This window comes from Augochlora pura, chromosome 11, assembly GCF_028453695.1.
Source record: "Augochlora pura isolate Apur16 chromosome 11, APUR_v2.2.1, whole genome shotgun sequence".
Lineage (NCBI taxonomy): Eukaryota > Metazoa > Arthropoda > Insecta > Hymenoptera > Halictidae > Augochlora > Augochlora pura.
Window position 1 is genome coordinate 2,198,066 of NC_135782.1, and position 16,933 is coordinate 2,214,998.

Consider the following 16,933-nt stretch of genomic DNA (forward strand, 5'->3'; position numbering starts at 1 on the left):
CTTATTATAACGAATCTCTCATTCACGCGCAAACGATACTTCTCGGGCAAGTTAAAGTTCTTTTTGGTCGTTGGCGCGAGGGTCAGCGTCGATCCTAGAGGATTAAGCCACCAAAGGGCCGGGAGAGCGACAAGCAGCAAAGAAGCGGTGGGAGGAACGAATGGGAAAAGGTTGGGGTGTGGGAGCTCGGGGGATAGCTCGAGGAAAAGCAAGGTGTTGCCATGACTGTCATAACATTCGCTAATGGGCGGAGAGTGGCATGCCTGGTCCGGGCCAAGTTGTCGAGTACCTACTGCTTCACGTACTAGCGAGAGCAGGAGCGCGGGCACGGGCTCGGGCACGGGCTCGGGCACGGGCACGGGCACGGGCACGAACGTACGTACACACGATCATTAACCCCAATTACGTAGTGCGCACGACGGGTCCGAGTACCACGCTCCGGTCATAATGAGCTATTTGTGTGCCTCGTACGCGAAGAGAGACCAGACCGAGTGAGAGTCGATGATGGCCGTGTGCACGCGTGCGCGAGTCCTGTACCCTCTCTGTGTGCATTCCGTGCACTCGCACCCCGCACCCTGCGCCGAGCGTGATGATGATGCGCGCGTTCTCTTGCCTCGATCTGGCTTCTTTCGAGTCTTCGAGGTGTAGCTACACGCTTTTCAAATCCTCTAACAACGATGCGGCATCTTCGTTTTGTCTCGCGAAACGCCGACCGTCACTACACAGGCCCTTTCAACAGCCGCGTTCGTGGCCGAAAACATTCTCTATCGCGTCTGCTCGAACATCGACTCGAGGAGGAAATTCTCTAAAAAACCGATTAGAAGCTTTGAGCATGTTGCATCGATGTTCGCTCAACGTTGTCGCAATCACAGGATCTTTAACGAATTCTGTGCTCTTATTTTGAAGCTCTCTGTATAGTGCAACTTGTTCTTTTGAACCGCGCCTCGCCACGTCGTTAAATGGCAACGCACTTCGTAGACAGATTTCCGCCTGTCCCCGGTTTCTCGGACGGCGAACAATGTTTTTCCTTCAATTGGAATCGTGTCCTGGACGAGTAGGCGCGAGTTTGTTTATTTCTTTAACCCGAGGAATAAACATCGAATAAATAACGATAAGCTGTCCAGGTTATGTCAGGTTGAAGGCTCCCCGTTCCACCGGACGACCGAGCAAAGAAAGGGACGGCGGCGATCCTGTCGCGTGAAATACGAAACGCTCGATCGATAATCCGGCGTGTGCCTCGAGTACGAGACCGATCAAGAATGCGCGCAGACTTCTTAACGACGACGAAAGAGAATGGACGAGAATGGACGGGAACGGACAGAGCGCGACGGAATCGATAATGTCTTTATCAGGCAGTGACGAGAAACGAGAGACGAGAGCGACGATCGTACAAGAGAGACCGGTTCCCCGTTGCCGAGTCTCGAGTCATCGAGCATGAAATCATTGGTCGGTCGTGATTGCACCGTTAGTCGCGACGATCGCGATATATCGGACGGTTTTTAATCGATTCTTAGTCTCGGCGCTCGTTCTCGGCGGTCTCGTCGGTCTCGTCGACGCAGGTTTTCTTTAGACTTACTTGTTCCCGATCCAACGAGCCACGATTCCGCAGAGCGTAGTAGTACTCACCTGTAACAGAAAAGTGATAAGATGTTAAGACAAGCTTTCACGAAATCGCAAACGCGTTCGCAACACCAACAATTATCTCAGAAAATTTCGGAAACGACGTTCGTCCGCCACCGGGAGGAACGACGCGCGTTTTCCTATTAGAAACGCAATTTTCTCATAAAATAGTTCCGCCGTCTAACGGAAAACGTTGCGACACTCTTCGCCGCGCCGCGCCGCGCCGCGCCGCGCGCTGCGTTGCCACCGGAATTGCCGTCGGAACGCCAGCAGAAAAAATCCGAGAATTTCACCGGCGTTGGTAAAATGCGAGCGCGTTACAAGATCCGTCGCAGAAAGCGTTGCGCGCGCGCGCGCGCGATCAAATTGGAGACCATAAAACGAACGGTAACTGCGGCAGCAGCAGCGGAACCGGGTCTTATCGCCGGAAACTGGCTTCGCAATTTCGATCGAACGTCAACTTCCGATAGGAAAACGGGCGGGGAGGACGGGGGACGGGTGTATAAAACGGCGCGGGCAGGCGCGAACATTTGTAATTCTGAAGTTCGCGTCGCCAGAAACCGGCTACGGTCGTTGAAATCTCCTTTGAGACGTCTAATTGGCTGCTTTTCTATCGCTGGCCGCTTTGACGCCGCGTCGGAAACATTTTCCAATTTCTGGAAAGTTAATCTTCCGGTCGCGGAATCGATCGCTCCGGCTCGGAAGGCGTCGCGCAGCCGTTTCAGCCGCGAAGATTAATTTTCGGTGCGGGCCGCGAAGCTCGAATCGCGGCGCCATTACATCGGAATTAAACGTAATTGGCTCGTTACTCGATCGAGCCATTCGTTTGGAAAAGAAAGTCCCACTAGAATTTACTCTCGTCGCTTCTCATTACACGCGGAACGCCGCCGCCGCCGCCGCCGCCGCCGCGGCATTGGCTCTCCCATAATAATTGCCCCGGAATCGTGCTATTAAGTTTCATCGGGTTTCCAACGACCGATTGAAAGTAGCATAAACGCGAACGACGGCCGTGACGTAAGGTTTTCATTAGAATTCTGACGAACAAAAGAGGAACGGGCGATCGGAAGCAGCAGTCCGTATCGGGATTACAGGCTGTCGGCGAAACAATCGCGTACAACCATCCCGGGAACTACGTTATTAACGGGGCCGGAGTAATGCGTCCCCGAGCGTTAAATATTAACCGTGTTTTCCGACGCTCGTCAACGAGATGATACCAGCGCGCACAGATTGCCGGAGCAGCGAGCGAGCGAGCGAGCGATCGCGCGCGCGCGCGAACGGCACCGGGACTCTGTTTTCGACGCCGCGCGCCACCGCCGGATCACATATTTCTGATGCTCGTGAATCTATCACGAGGATATCCGGGCTGGTTTCCTCGCAAGGGATCCTGGTATATCGCGATTTCCTTCGGACTGATAATAACCGGAAAGTAAACTGAGGGAAACCCGTCTTGAATTATTCGGGACGGACCAACCCCCCGAGCTGCGCTGAAACCTGCAGGAATTATCTAGCGCATCGTTGACTTGCAAATCTCTGACAATCTCTGTTTGCTGCTATTCTTATTTTCAGTCGAACAATATCCTCCGAATATATTTGGAATATTTTCCGAACGCTTTGCTGGGTTCCCGAAGATTTGAGCGGCACGAAACACCTCAACGAACTGCGACAAACAATTCGTCTTCGTTTCGTCGCCACTTTTCGCGTCTAGTACGCTCGTACTACAACTGTGTGCGTCACAGAGAAAACACGTGGTCGCATCCAAGGGAATAGGAAATGTGATGGAAAACAGCTGCGCGCTCTTCAGAGGTAGCCCGCGCAAGCCGGAAAACTTTGAAAAAGTCCGGCCTGCCAAGTTAGAAAAATTGCTGCCGAAACGTTGAATGAAGACAAGCATCCTCGGCGCAGTCGAAACCAAAATCTACCGACGGACGAAGAAAATTAGGGCAGAAATTCCAAGCGCCCCGATGTACCATTAAAGCAGAGAATTCAAACGAACGTCTCTTGCGAGAGCCTTGCGCGAAATTTATTCAACCGTTCGCTCTCCAGTAATTAAATTCTTGCCGGTGGAGGCGCGCGAGACAGCGGTAAAGAATTATTCCTCCGGTATACACGGGCCGCCGCCGCCGCCGCCGCCGCCGGTATACCGCTCCAAAATAATGGGGTTAAGCGTTCCGAAGTGAACGATGTTAATAAACAACGAGTTAAACATCGGAATCGAAATGGAATGGAAGCAGAATCCAGAAGCGGACGGAATCGAACGTTTTCCTCGTGGAAAAACTGCTCGCAAAGCTGGAGCCGCGTTTTTCACCGGCAAATCCGCGAACGATCGCAAGAGCTCCCGGTTATTTTTGATGGAATTTCCGAGGATCGGGATTCTTTCGACGGTATCGCGAATCGGGCCATCTATAAAACGCAGCCCGGCGTACGCGGGCACGCAACTATTTGTTCGGATCGGACAGAGCCGCGTCATCGAATTAACCCGGGAATCGGACGATAAAAGGCTTATCTGGCATCGCGAATTAAATCAGATTAACGAGGGTCGTGCAGCATCGGGAGACATTACGATCAATCCGAAGTTCGATTAAATCGAATCGGCTAGACATCCATTACCGGTCGGAACAGGGGTGACGATCCGTCTCAATAGCTCGGAGCTGATAGAGAAGCTCCGGCGAGACGACAGAGATAGATGGATAGATAGATGGATGGATAGGTAAATAGACAGATAGATATATATATATATATATATAGAGAGAGAGAGAGAGAGAGAGAGAGAGAGATGCGCCCTTCGATCAGGATCATATTAAAATTACCTCCTCCGTCGGAGATCTTTCCTGCGATTCCGCGGGGCGGAAAAGGGAGCGAAAAGGAGGGGTAAAGGGGGAGGCGGCATCGGCTCTGACCCAGTTCTTCCAGTTTCATTTGCGAATTAAAGAGACGGTCGCTCGGCGGCCTAGACCCGACGCACATCGATGCAATCCTCGGCGCGCGAAAGATCGCGCCGCGGCGTTAGCATGATTGGATCGAGTGTATCGCTTCGCCCGGATCGTCAATTCAAACGAATCGCTTCATTTATTATTTTGGACTCCCCCTCTCATGGTTTGTTCGCGACCCGATTCGCAATTTTCTCGATGGTTTTAAGGAAATTGAATGTTCCTCTTTCCGATACCACTCCGACCGCAACTCCCGAAGACCACGGTTGGGATTCTTCGGCCGGAAGTAAGTCGGCAAATCTTGCACGATTCTTGCCCTTTTTCGTAAGCAACTTACTGGTCAGATCAGCGGTGCAAGTTATTTCCAATTTGATCAAACGAAGAGAGAGAGTGAGAGAGAGAGAGAGAGAGAGAGAGAAAACACATTCGTTTTTAGTACACGAGTCGAGATTTCATCGTCGAGGAATAATATACGTTCGTTGAAAAGTTTAACGAAGGATCTAAACGTGGCTGAGAACACGACTGACCGTGGTCGGAGAACGAGTGAGTAGTAAATCACTTCACAAATCGTTCCTCCCAGTAGAATGTTCGGACGATATCTCGGACGCAGGGGATTAGACCTGCCATAGGACAGACTCGGAGCTAATGTTCACTTAAAGTAGCGAGGATATATTCTCTTCTTTTTGCAAACATATACAGGTCAAGATAAATGGTCGTGCATTTCTTCGACTACATGGTTACCGATCCCGTAAAAAACGCTCATTTTCTTGCCTCGTCAAGGGGTTGATGGCGGCACGACTTTATCTGCGCCACGTGTAGTTGTTTATTGAATTTGTATTGGAGATAAATGTTCTCTTTGCATTGTTTGGCCGTACTTTATTGCGAGTTCTGCGACAACGATTGTTCATCGTTGAACGCTGCAATTTCGATTGCGAACATTAAAATGATTAATCGCTTCCCAAGAAGCTTGGGCAATTGCTGCTACAAATTCAGAGGCCTCTTTTTTAGACACAAGATACAGTGTAATCGAATTAGATAGAAACACGCTTTGAGGAGTTCGGTTTCAACGTCGTTGCGATGGATTATCGGCAGACGATTCAGCGATCCTCCGCGGCTATCGCTCTTCTCGGTAGGAGAATCTGTTGCAAATAAATCCCGTGGTCGCTCCACCAAGTGGTTGGTCACGGAATATCGATCGGACAATAATCCGCGCAATCTGGCATTTTTTAGTAGGCTGCGCACGCAATAAGGCTATTCGAATATTAGACGGTTATGTCAGGATTGGCAGATTAATTGGTCGGAATGTTCCAAGCTAGAAACGCGCTACGTAAAAGTGCGGCGTTTTCAGTGGGCGCCGGCCGAATCAAGTCTCGGGATTACACGAGACCTCGTGTACGGATTATGATATGCACGATTTATGCATGAGATCCAGGGTTATGTAGTTCATCTTCTAAAGGCGGGGCTAGGTGTACGATTCATTCGCCGTGCTTGTGTGTGTGTGTGTTCCTTGCATTTAAAGGGTTAATTGGAGCATCAGAATTTTGTATTCATAACTCTCCGTTTGCGTGTACATTATTCCAGGAATATTCATGTTTTCCTCGGCAGCGCCGTCTCATAATTTCTACTTATCCCTTCGTCCACGATTATTTTCTAATTTCATCTCTTAGCCGCGACTATCGAGAACCCGTTGTTTTCCTCGCGCGAGGTACCTCGCCGAGGTAATTTACTGCGCCCACTCCTCGTCATTATGATAATCGAACACGGGAGAACACGGTCCACTAATTAAATCGGCGACATGCGTAAGACGCGCTCGGACATCGGCCATCGATTATTCGCCTAACCTGCAATTAATCTTGTCCCGTTATTAATTCCTTCGCTGCCGATGATCACGCCGACTCCCCGCGACATGCGCAGCGTGTTGTGCCTAATTTAATCTAGCCCGTTTGACGCATGGCGGTCGCCTCTCACCTTTGCCCTTCACGCTTATTGTCGTCTCTTCGTCCCACGCATTTTCACGGCCGATTCTCGACGCGGACGGACGGACGGATGGCTTGTTCCTCGTAAACGTTTCCGACGATTACGACCGCGTCGCAGAAATTCGTGCGGAGGAATTTAATAAGGACAAGAAGGTGCCAGCGAAGGCGGATGCGAAACAAGTCGGTCCATTGCTGGGGCGGCAACCAACTGAAACGATACCTCGGCCAAACGCGTTAAACTCCTTCAAGATGCAGATCAGTCTCTTGGTTGTTTAACAGCCTACCTCGCGTGGCGCCTACACCCACGCAACTTGCATTTTCTATTCGATGCCCGGTGCATCGTATTTACGCGATGCAACCTCGCCGCTGACAATGCTCCAGGAAGCTTGGTCTCTTCGTTATCTGGCCTCTCGACGCCAGTTGCGCCCGCGACAATGCCCAAGATCCGACAAAGACTCTTGCCCCGGCCTCCCAACTGTTGTGCGGTCGCGTCGCTTTCATCCGGCTCCTCTCTCTCTCTCTCTCTCTCTTACCCCTGTTTTTCTTTCTTCTCGCGCGATGCGAGCAGCCCGTCTCAAAGCCGGAGCTGATGCAGATATGCATTTCGCGCGCAATTTAATCCAAGTCGAAGACACGGGCGTCCATGATCCTGCCTCGGATGCCTCTCGAACAGAGCCGGTTGTTCTTGCCTCCGCGTGGCCCCGAGACCAAGGAAAACGACAGGACCCGACGGGTCTGGGATATGCAACGAGATTTTATCCCGAACGCGTTCGCAGCCGACAGCGACGACGCTGTCATCCACTGAAAGTAAGATAATACCGGAGGGCTGGGACCACTGGCGCGAGCGTTCCACCGTGCTCCGAATGCTTTATTTAGAGACACCCGATCTTTCCACCGTCTTTCTACCCTTGCACAGATTTTTTCCAAACTATTAGTCCGGGCAATTGGTTCGACCTGCTCCGAAATCGATTCGTTCTAGCTGCGGCTAGCAGTGGAGAGACCCTTACGCGTGAAATAGTCTGCAAAGAATTGAAAGAGAGTAGTCTGCGAAAGAACGGCGTTGCTCGTGTCCGTCGAACGAAGGAAACCGAGTCGATGGACACGTCCTCCCTGTTTCGTCGCGCGATGCAAGACGCGAGAGGTCAGCCGACGGGTCGAAAAGCATCTCGGAAGCTGGCCGCGCTGTTCCCATCGACCGTGGATTATGGAATTAGCGGAGCCGTGGGAATTTTCTGGAGGATGTAAGAGACGTTTGCTGGTCGGTGGAAACGCGGACGAAGCTGCGAGAGGACGGCTTTGGCGGCCGTTGGGCGGCTTTCACGCGAAAAATAGGATTCCGTGGCCCGAGGCTTCTAAATCGCCGGACCGCGCGAGCGACGATTCATTATTAAGAGAGGGCCGCCGAGCGTTGGGAAAAGTCCGCGCGAGCGAGGTGTTTACTCGCTGCGAGCGCGCCCCGCGCGTCCCGAAACTATTCTCGGGCCGGGGGAGCTTCCTTATGCAGTTATGCAAACCGCCCGCGGAACGCGTCGTTTCACCGGGAACAAGCTCGCGGAGCGGAACGAAATTAGTGGAACGTTCCAATTTCTGCGAGTGCATTAAGCGTTAGGTTTATTAGACGGTTCTTGCCGGCAAAGTGGTTTTCGCCTGCGCGATCTGTCGCCAGAATTGTTCGTTCGAAACAATCGAGCGATTCGCGTTTGCCACCGGCACGCGTATTTTGTGACGCGAGTTCGACGACGTACCGGTCGTAAATACCTGGACCGATTGACCGGTGAAGAGGCTCCAGAAGGGAACTGAATTTTCCGCGCGACTCGCTGGAGCACTTTCAGGTTCAAATAAGACGAGATTCTCGTAGAATGTTGGCGCGATCTGGCGGACGGAAAGCCGGAAGCGAAGGAGAATGTCCGGTCGACGACGGCCCTGTTGTTTGCCGAGGCGGAAGTTTCCGGCGCGAACAGCGCATTTTACGAAAAATAGGTTTCTAATCGAGCGCTAATGGACGTCGTCGGGTGCAGCCCGACCGGAAAAATTCGACGAACTTCCTCTCGCCAATTGTCCCGGCTTCCCGTTCGCGTAGACACAAAAGCTGCATTCGTGTTAAGCAAATTCAAAGTTAACGGAAAGTATCGACTTAAGTTTAAAAGGCAAGCACACAGACATAACCCGATCGAACCGAATTTTGTTTCCGCGAGAAAGCTGTCCTCGATCAAACACGAGAACGCTAAGATGTTTTCAATGTCCTACGTTCGTCTGAATAAGTTGAATATTATTCGAGGGAACGCGTCGAACCGAACACGCGAAACGAGCCATTCGTTGCGCTATCGAAAGTATTACACGCAACAGTAATCGCATTAATCTCGTTGCGAAAGAACTAAATCACTGTAGCAGATTATAAAGCCCGCGTGGAACAAACCCGGGCGCTACAGTCACTTTGCGCGGTGTTTTAATTAGCACAGTAGCCGAAGAAACTTTATCAAGCAAGAGTTCCACCGAAAAAGGAAAGAAAATCGCGGACGAAACTTCGGCGAGGGGGGCTTTCCCGGTTCAAGCGAAAAAGAAGCCTTAACGAAGGCGGTTTTATTTGTTATTCCATTGAATTTCCTAACAAAGCGAGGAATTTTTGCGCGCGTGCGCGACGATCGAAAGCGGATCGGGGCCGGGGCCGGGGCCGGGGCCGGGGCCGGATCGAACAGAGACGGAATCGGGAGAGACGCGATTCGCGCCGCGTCTGGCTTAATTAAAAACAGGACGTAGCCGTGACGGGCGAGTTTAAAGTTCGAAAGTTCACCGGGGAGGCTCCGAAACGATCCAAGTTTTATATTCCGAGGCGTTCTACGCAAAGTTGTCTCTAACCTGCGCGACAAACGGCTCGGAGGAGTGTCCGCTTGTGAAAGGAATTTAAAGCGCGGCCGACTCTCTTTCTCCCTCTCTCGTTCTTTTGCGCTACGTTTTTCTCTGGCCCACCCCCGCGTTTCGAGCGCGATCTCGTTGTTCCCACGCCATGGAAATCTCGCTCGACGGTGATCCCAAAGTTCTACGTGTTCTTCGAAAATACAAATCACAGATGCGATTTTTTTTCTAAAGTCAGAATTTTGATTTGTCCTCTTTAAAAATGTCTCGAGAGTGTCTTGGCCGCCCGGCTACTCTTCGTCGACTGGAACTACTTGCAGGTTCCGAAACGTTCGCGAAAGGTAGTAGCGCGAGTCAGTGATAAGTCAAGCGTCGACGAATTCTATTATACAACACCTTTATCCTCACACTTTGCAGATTACATTCGAGTTACTTAACCCCTTACACTGTAATAACGAGTCAGGCTCGTGATTAAGATTCGCGATGCAAGATCTACGAAATATGAATATGATTCATTTCTTTGAAATCGAAATAAAATTGAATCCTTCGGCTATCAAAGTCTCTAAAAATGGAAGTAACAATAGAAGAAACTAGAATTATCTGGTCCTATCGAGGACAGTATTAAAGAGAAATGAGTGCTAACGAACGCAGCGTGAAAGGAGTCGTAATGCAAGGGGTTAATAAGTATAGCAGTATTCGGTGGCGATGCCCAGAGCCGGTGATCCGTTTGACAGCGGGCAGCTGCCTAGCGATCGGCTGGCCGAGCTCGCGTTCGATTAATCTCGTAACTGGAGCACAATCCCTTGTATAGCAACCAACACGAGTCCCGATAACGAAAGATGCGTCGTCGATCGATGGGTTAAACGCGTTGCAAACGACGCCGTCCGACGTGCTCGTGATCGTTGTCGCGCCATAAACCAATGGCGAATTTAGGGTTGGATTACCGTTAACGCCGACGGAAGCGAGACTTATGCGCCCTAACGTTCCGGCTCGGCTCGGCTCGGCTCGGCTCGGCTCGATTAGCCAGCGAGCTCGCCATCGCGCCGAACCGCTGTTTGGCGACACCAGCTGACCGCAGACGTTATAACGATCGATTTGGTAATATGTGAACGAGCTCCGAATTAATGGGTCCATTAGCAGGAGATTTAGCGGTTCGCTGTGATGAGATTTCTGGTCGGGACACACCTGCGCAAAGATCCCGAGTTTCCGTGAGAACGCGGATGCCGAAACTCTCGAGGAACTGCCGGAGAAAATTATCGAGCGAATCGGTCCCGAACGATTCGATACCGTGCACCGAACGGCAGGGGCAGTCTTTGTTTCGCCGAAGAGACGGGGGAGCGTTTTCGAGCGAAGAGAAGACGATCGTCGAAGGGGTCGAGGAACCACCGCTGGTAACACAAAAAGATGGTATCGACGCCGTCGATGGCGCGTTTCCAATGTAAAAGGGGGAAGAGAGCTCGCAGCTCGGATCATCCGTGTGCGCCCGTGTAAGCCCACGGCCGGAACGTGTCGTCGCAATACACGCGATCCGTCGACGTCTCCGTCGTCCACGTAGCTGCTACTTCGGTCGACTCCGGGCATGCCCGGGGGCAGCCGAGAGAGAACCGAGGCGGACCCTTAACCTACTTATCCCGAGAGCAGCCGACTCCGCGGATCTTAGCTAAACATCCGTTGTTCCGCGCAATCGAAATTGGATTAAAGCCAGTCCGCTCCGTTCCGTGCCGGGAGAGGCTCGGACTATCGCCGATCAGCTCGAGCTTCCCTTATCCGGTAGAATTTTAATGGACGTCCGGAAAAAGAGAGAGAGAGAGAGAGAGAGAGAGAAACATCAGTCTCCAAGTAGAATCAGAATCGCCGAGTGGATGGCTCCAGCCAGAGTGGAAAGGTAGCTTATCCTTTGAAATTACGGTCATCCTCATTATACTGGACTTCTGCCCTGGTAACCCAGTTAGTCTACTCTCCGCGACCCTCTCCTAGCGCCGATAACACTGACGGTAATCGGCGGCAGGGTGTCACACACCCCCTTCCGGTGGCACACACCGACTCAGCAAATTTTTAACCGATGTTGTCCGACCTATTTTTCAAACTTTCCCTCCCTATGTTCCGCGAGAGAATTCTCCGACGTCAAGAACAGAATTCGTTAGCGCCGATCTTCGTCCGCTGCTCGGTCGACCTCGTCGCGTTAAAAAGTCGTCGCGGGACCTTCGAGCAGGAGGCATCGAGAACAATGGAACAGCTTTCGGCAGCGTCTAGATTTTCGACGATTACGACCACCCCTCCGTTTCTCCGTTTCTCCGTTTGGCAGCACGCTGGTTTCTTCGGGCCGTGCTCGAGACGGACGGTAATTGAAAAATGCCTGAAGCACTTTGACGCGATCCTCGGTCCTTTCATTCGCGGGCAATGTCCACGCCACCCTCTCTCGCCTCTCCTCGCGGCAAAAGGCTGCCCGAGGAAGATGAGCGCGTATCGCGCACGCTAAGTCTGTGAAACGCGGCCGCCACCGCGAGCATCTCCGCCGCGGAAACCGTAACCGTGTCGTCGAAGAAAGCGGCATGTAAACCTTGTCGCGGCGAGGCGCGAGTTGCCTGGCCTAATTAGGAACCGTTGCGCGCGCGAGCTCAAAGCGACGATAGAGCCCCGACACGCGCGGCACAAAGCCGCGTAGGATGCGCGCCCGACCAAATGTCCCTAGGAGGAATTCCTCATTACGCGAGGCCCGGCGCAGGGGAGAGGAGAAACGGAGAGCGGAGAAGGAGAGAGAGAGAGAGAGAGAGAGAGAGAGAGAGGGAGGTAGGCCGAGCAGATTTCGCGGAGCGCACTCGTTACCGAACGCGTCGCTATCCACCCAGCGGTCCTCTTCCACCCTGTTTCTTCGGCCCACTCCCTCCGCTTCTCGAGAGTTCATTAAATAGAGAACACGTTCGGATCGGCGAGCTTCGCCTCGCCTTTTGCATCTTCTTTTCACCTTGGTTCCCCTATTTTCTCTAATTACCGATGTCGAGCGTGCTTCGCGTGCTATTGTTGCGTCCTCGACGCGTGGTTCGATTTGCGTTTAACGGCCCCGCCCACCTTCGCTGCTGTCTTCTTTGTTCGACCTGCCGCGTGTCCGTCCATGGCGAGGCTATACTACTTGAACGGAAGAACACTGCGTTTGGTGGATGAGTAAAGCGACCGCGCAAAGGGATGGACGCGTCGATTGGAAAAAATCGGACAGTTACAGTCGTAGATTGAATTTCGCGTTTCGTGAACGGCGGTTGAGCGGAGAGGGAGGGAGTGGGCGTTAGAGGCTCGTCGGTCCGGTGTAACGAAGCAACGCGTTGCGCGACAACCGGAACGATATTAGAGGAAATTGTAGTTCGCAAGTCAGAATGGACGCGTCGCGCCGTGACCGGCCGTCGTTTGCCCCGTGCGGCATCGATCGTCGTTTCGAACGCGCGAACCCGCTCGTAGCGTAGGAAGAAACGGGGAAAGAAAATGCTAGCTGGCGAAAGAAAATAGCTAGCTGGTGAGTGCGCGGTGTTTGCATCCGTGAAACAGCTCCGACACCGAGCAAACGTTCTCGGTATTTTCAGAAAATCGCGCTTCTTCCCCCACCCGACGATATAGGTGTTCGTGATGGATGATCCCACTTCTCTGTCCCGTCGAACGCAGAGCACTTGCTTTTTTATGCAAAAATTTCTGGCTGAGTCGTTAATGGTTCGGACTGTTTTTTCCCCCCATCGGAACCGTCGTAGTTCATCATCCGTCACCGCGTCGCGGTAAAAAGGCCTCGTCTGTCCTGGGAACGAATGCGAGGGTGGATCCGCGACGAGAATCAACCATCTCGAACGGAGTCTACCATCTGTTTGGAAGAAGATGGCGTGTTTTGATGTTGCTCGTCGCGCGTTCTAATCCCGCGCAAAGACAGCAGTCGCGTCGAAGGGTTAACCGCGCGAAATGGAGAAAAATGGATTTCCAGCGGCGAATGATCGCACTCGCGAGACCAGGACCATCCGAGTTGCGTCACTTTTTACGGGGCTTTTCCATTTGCGGTGCTCGCGGTTGCGAACTCCCTGGGCCACGCTATCTATCGCCGGGCCGAACCCAACCAAAGCAACTCGATATTCGACGTATTTGTCGCCGGTACTCGAAAATCGAGACATCGAGCCGTCCAGGACGAGCTCGTCGATCGACTTTCAAATTCTCGGAATGAAGTTAAACCTCTGCACTGTCGTTCCTTTCATGCTGAGACGATTAGCACTTATTCGTACTTCATAATCTTCCTAATAGGACCAGACTATTTTTCTGCCCTCGGGTCCTTGTTTGGTTAAAAACATCGGAAGCGAGCCGCGTTTGGACTCGTTCTACTTGCGCGAATCCCGCCGATCGATCTGTTAGAGTATAACAAAGATCGAGCGTCGCCTAATAATTTTAGTGTAACAGCGAGTCGATCGATCGAGGCCCTGGCACGGTTCTCGTCGCGAATATCGTGCCCGGAAGCACGTCCGTGTTGCTTTGAAGCCGTAGAGGGCATGAATTGCGCAATATCCAGTGACTGGGCAAACAACGGTTAAACCCTAACACTTCTGGCTGGCATGGCGTGGCCGGGCGGCGGTGAGTGTTTCCCGTCGAAACGCAGTTGCCGCCTCGTCGATGCGAGTTGTCGACAATAGCCGGGAAAAAGCAGCAAGTTTCGCACAAATAACTTTTTGCGGAGACGTTGGACGAAGAAGCGGTGCGAGATGAAAGTAACTGGAACGCGGCGGCGGCGGCAACGGCCATCGCTTTCATATGAAATTTGCCGCGGAACTTGGTCGACTCGGTGGAAAAATTGATTGTTTGGACGGTGAGAATCGTTTGTGCGGGAGAGTCTCGCTCTCATTGACACAATTAAACGCTGCGTTAACATTAGCGAGTCGATAAGTTCATCCATGGTTTAAACAATCTTGCGAGGCGCGACGGTTGTTTCACTCGATCGAGCGTGCTTTCGTGAATATTTGTCGGTTCCACCAATTTTCTTCTTTTCATCAAATTGGTCGATGCGATGTAACGATCGCGCGTCAACATTTTATAGTTTTTTCTTCCTTTTTCTTTTTTGAGTAACCGGATCAGAGACAATTTCCGCGAATATCGAGCACCCGGTAATGGCTGATGCGCGAAAATGGGACGGGGAGAGAGAGAGAGAGAGAGAGAGAGAGAGAGAGAGAGAGCGCGCGCACCGGAAAGAATCATGCATTTGAAAAAATCATGGAAAGAGTATCGATCACCGTTCCATAGTCTGTTTCGTCGGAGTGAGAAGATGCAACGAACGTTTCGGAGCGACGCGTGGGACCGTAAATAGGAAAAAAACGGGGAAGGTATCGATCATTGACCCACATTCTATTCCACCGAAAAAAAGGACAGATTCGATGCTTTGTGAAAGGGTCGTGTGTTAGCCGACAACAAAAAAGATCGCAAACTAATACAGAGTATCGATCATCAGTCCACGCTTTTCCACTAAATAAAGGACGCTGCAAATAGGTGGTCCGACAGGGAACGGCGCCTAAGCAGCTGAAACTTGAAAAAATAACAGAGAACGCTCTAAATGCTGCCAGCTCTATTCGCTGCAATTTCATCTCCCGCGAGATGTCTGCAAACTGGACGAACGGGGCGCACGGTTACCGACAACAAAGAACTCTGAATAATTTATCGAACACCGACGGTAATTTCGTCCGTAAACCGACGATACCACATCCGTCTAGTAGCACAGTTTAATCATTTCCATGGCAAACGGAAAAAATTCCATTCGATCCGGAAAGAGCCGTTTGAAATATTGACCGGCTCCTGAAAACACAGTTTCCCTCTACATTAAAATAATTGAATGCCTGTATAAATATCGGTGAAGCGAGCGCGACGCGGTGCTCGTAAAAATTGTACAAGCTGCAAGTTCGATTCAATGGAACGAAAAAGCGACAGGGCGAGCAGGAAAGGGAAAGGGAGAGGGAAAGGGAGCGTAGAAACGTATGGCGGAGCCAATAGGGACGAAAAAGCTGGCCTCTTAAAAAGGAATCGACCCAGAACAGAATCCAACGAGAATGAAATCCAGGAAATCCACGGAATCCACGAAATCCACGAGCGCTCGGGGTTCTCAGGTCCCTCGACCCGGAACTGCTGAACTCGGTGAAATTCCGGCTGTCGGTTTTGCGGCTTTCCCGCGCGGCACGGGTTGGACAATTTTTACGGAACGCGACGACCGATGTCAGCTCCCGACGGGATAACAGCGACGCCGAACGCAAAACCCTCGGCAAATTGGCAACCACCTCTCTACGTACCCCCATATATTATGTGCACGTTTCAAAAATCGAGCGTCCCTATTTACTGGGTTTCCAGTCCAGCAACCTCCACGTGGTGAGACTCGGGCAATTGGTTGGCGTTGGATTGGCGGGCCGTTGGACGAGTCGCAACCAAGTAAAGTTTCCTTAAAATTAAAATTTGTTTTATGAAAAAAGAACTTGGCATCCAACGGGATTTGAAACCGATCCCAGCAGCACCGAAATTAAACGCTCTAACCATTGCGCCAACCGATTAAGTTGTAATGAGCGGAAACATTTCGGCATATATTGCGCCCGTTACAATTTTTTTGCTCGCTTAATTCGCATTTTCAGGGTTAAAAAATTATTTGTTTCGATGCAATAACGTTTAAAATTAAGTTAATCCACTCTCGCGGTAAGCTAGAAAAGTAGTAGCTCCATTCTGACAGCATTCTAATACCCCGAAAAGATGCTTCAAAAAATCATAAAAAAATCCCCGGTCGTTTTACAGGAATGTACCTTCCGGGATCGTAAAGTGGACACTTTCAGCTTCAATTTAAGCTACCTGAAGTCCAAATTGCCCCACGGGAAAGTTGTTGGAAACTCGCCCAGAGTCCAAAAATGAGCCCCAGACGGCCTAGTACCCTCGAAAGTTTGAGTCAAAAAATCATAAAAAAATCCTCGGTGGTTATACGGCGATGTACCTTCGGGAGTCTTTAAATAGACACTTTCAGCTTCAATTTAAGCTACCTGAAGTTGAAATTGCCCCACGGGAACGCGATTGAAAATTCGCCCGAAGTCCAAGAATGAGTTCCGGACTGCCGAATATCCCCGTCTGTATTGACTCTGGAGCGCGCCGGTCATTGTCAGCCTAGAATCGAGAACGTAGCGCGGAACGACGTGCAATGAAACGCGAAATTTTCCTCCGACCGCGCACCTAATTCTCTTCCCATTTTCCCGATGGCTTCGATTTGCTTTTCGAAGCAAGGTTGCTGCGCCGTTCTCCGATCTCCGTTTCTTCTCCGGCTTCTGAAACGGACCGGCGTCCGAAAAATTCGGTGGGAGAGCTCTCGTTGCGAAACTGCAATGCAGCGAAAACTTTTCCGACACGCGTGCAATCATTTTGCCCGATTCATTTTAGAAAGATTCATTTATTCTCCCTGTTTGCAACGCGCCGATACAATTCGATCGCTCGGCCGTCCTATTTTCTTCGATTAAAGTACAGTCGTTTGTTCCTCGTTCCGAGCGAATGCAACTCGGTGTTGCTGGTCGGGTAATTCCCGTGTCG

At 51.4% G+C, this 16,933-nt stretch overlaps 2 protein-coding genes across 4 annotated transcripts in view; one reads left to right on the forward strand and one right to left on the reverse strand.

The window, feature by feature from the left end:
- Btk29a (tyrosine-protein kinase Btk29A) overlaps window positions 1-16,933 on the reverse strand; it is a 140,123-nt gene that overhangs the window by 57,459 nt on the left and 65,731 nt on the right. The window contains exons 1-2 of one of the 2 annotated variants that reach the window (XM_078194882.1): window positions 15,667-15,973; window positions 1,577-1,626 (exon numbers count right to left, since the gene is read on the reverse strand). The exons of the other annotated variant lie outside the window; for it this stretch is intronic. The gene's annotated coding sequence lies outside the window, so the exon portion shown is untranslated. Of the gene's footprint in view, window positions 1-1,576; window positions 1,627-15,666; window positions 15,974-16,933 lie in introns of those variants that run through there. 2 annotated transcript variants of the gene reach the window in all.
- Window positions 1-16,933, forward strand: part of LOC144477287 (uncharacterized) — a 90,406-nt gene that overhangs the window by 57,440 nt on the left and 16,033 nt on the right. The window lies entirely within an intron of this gene.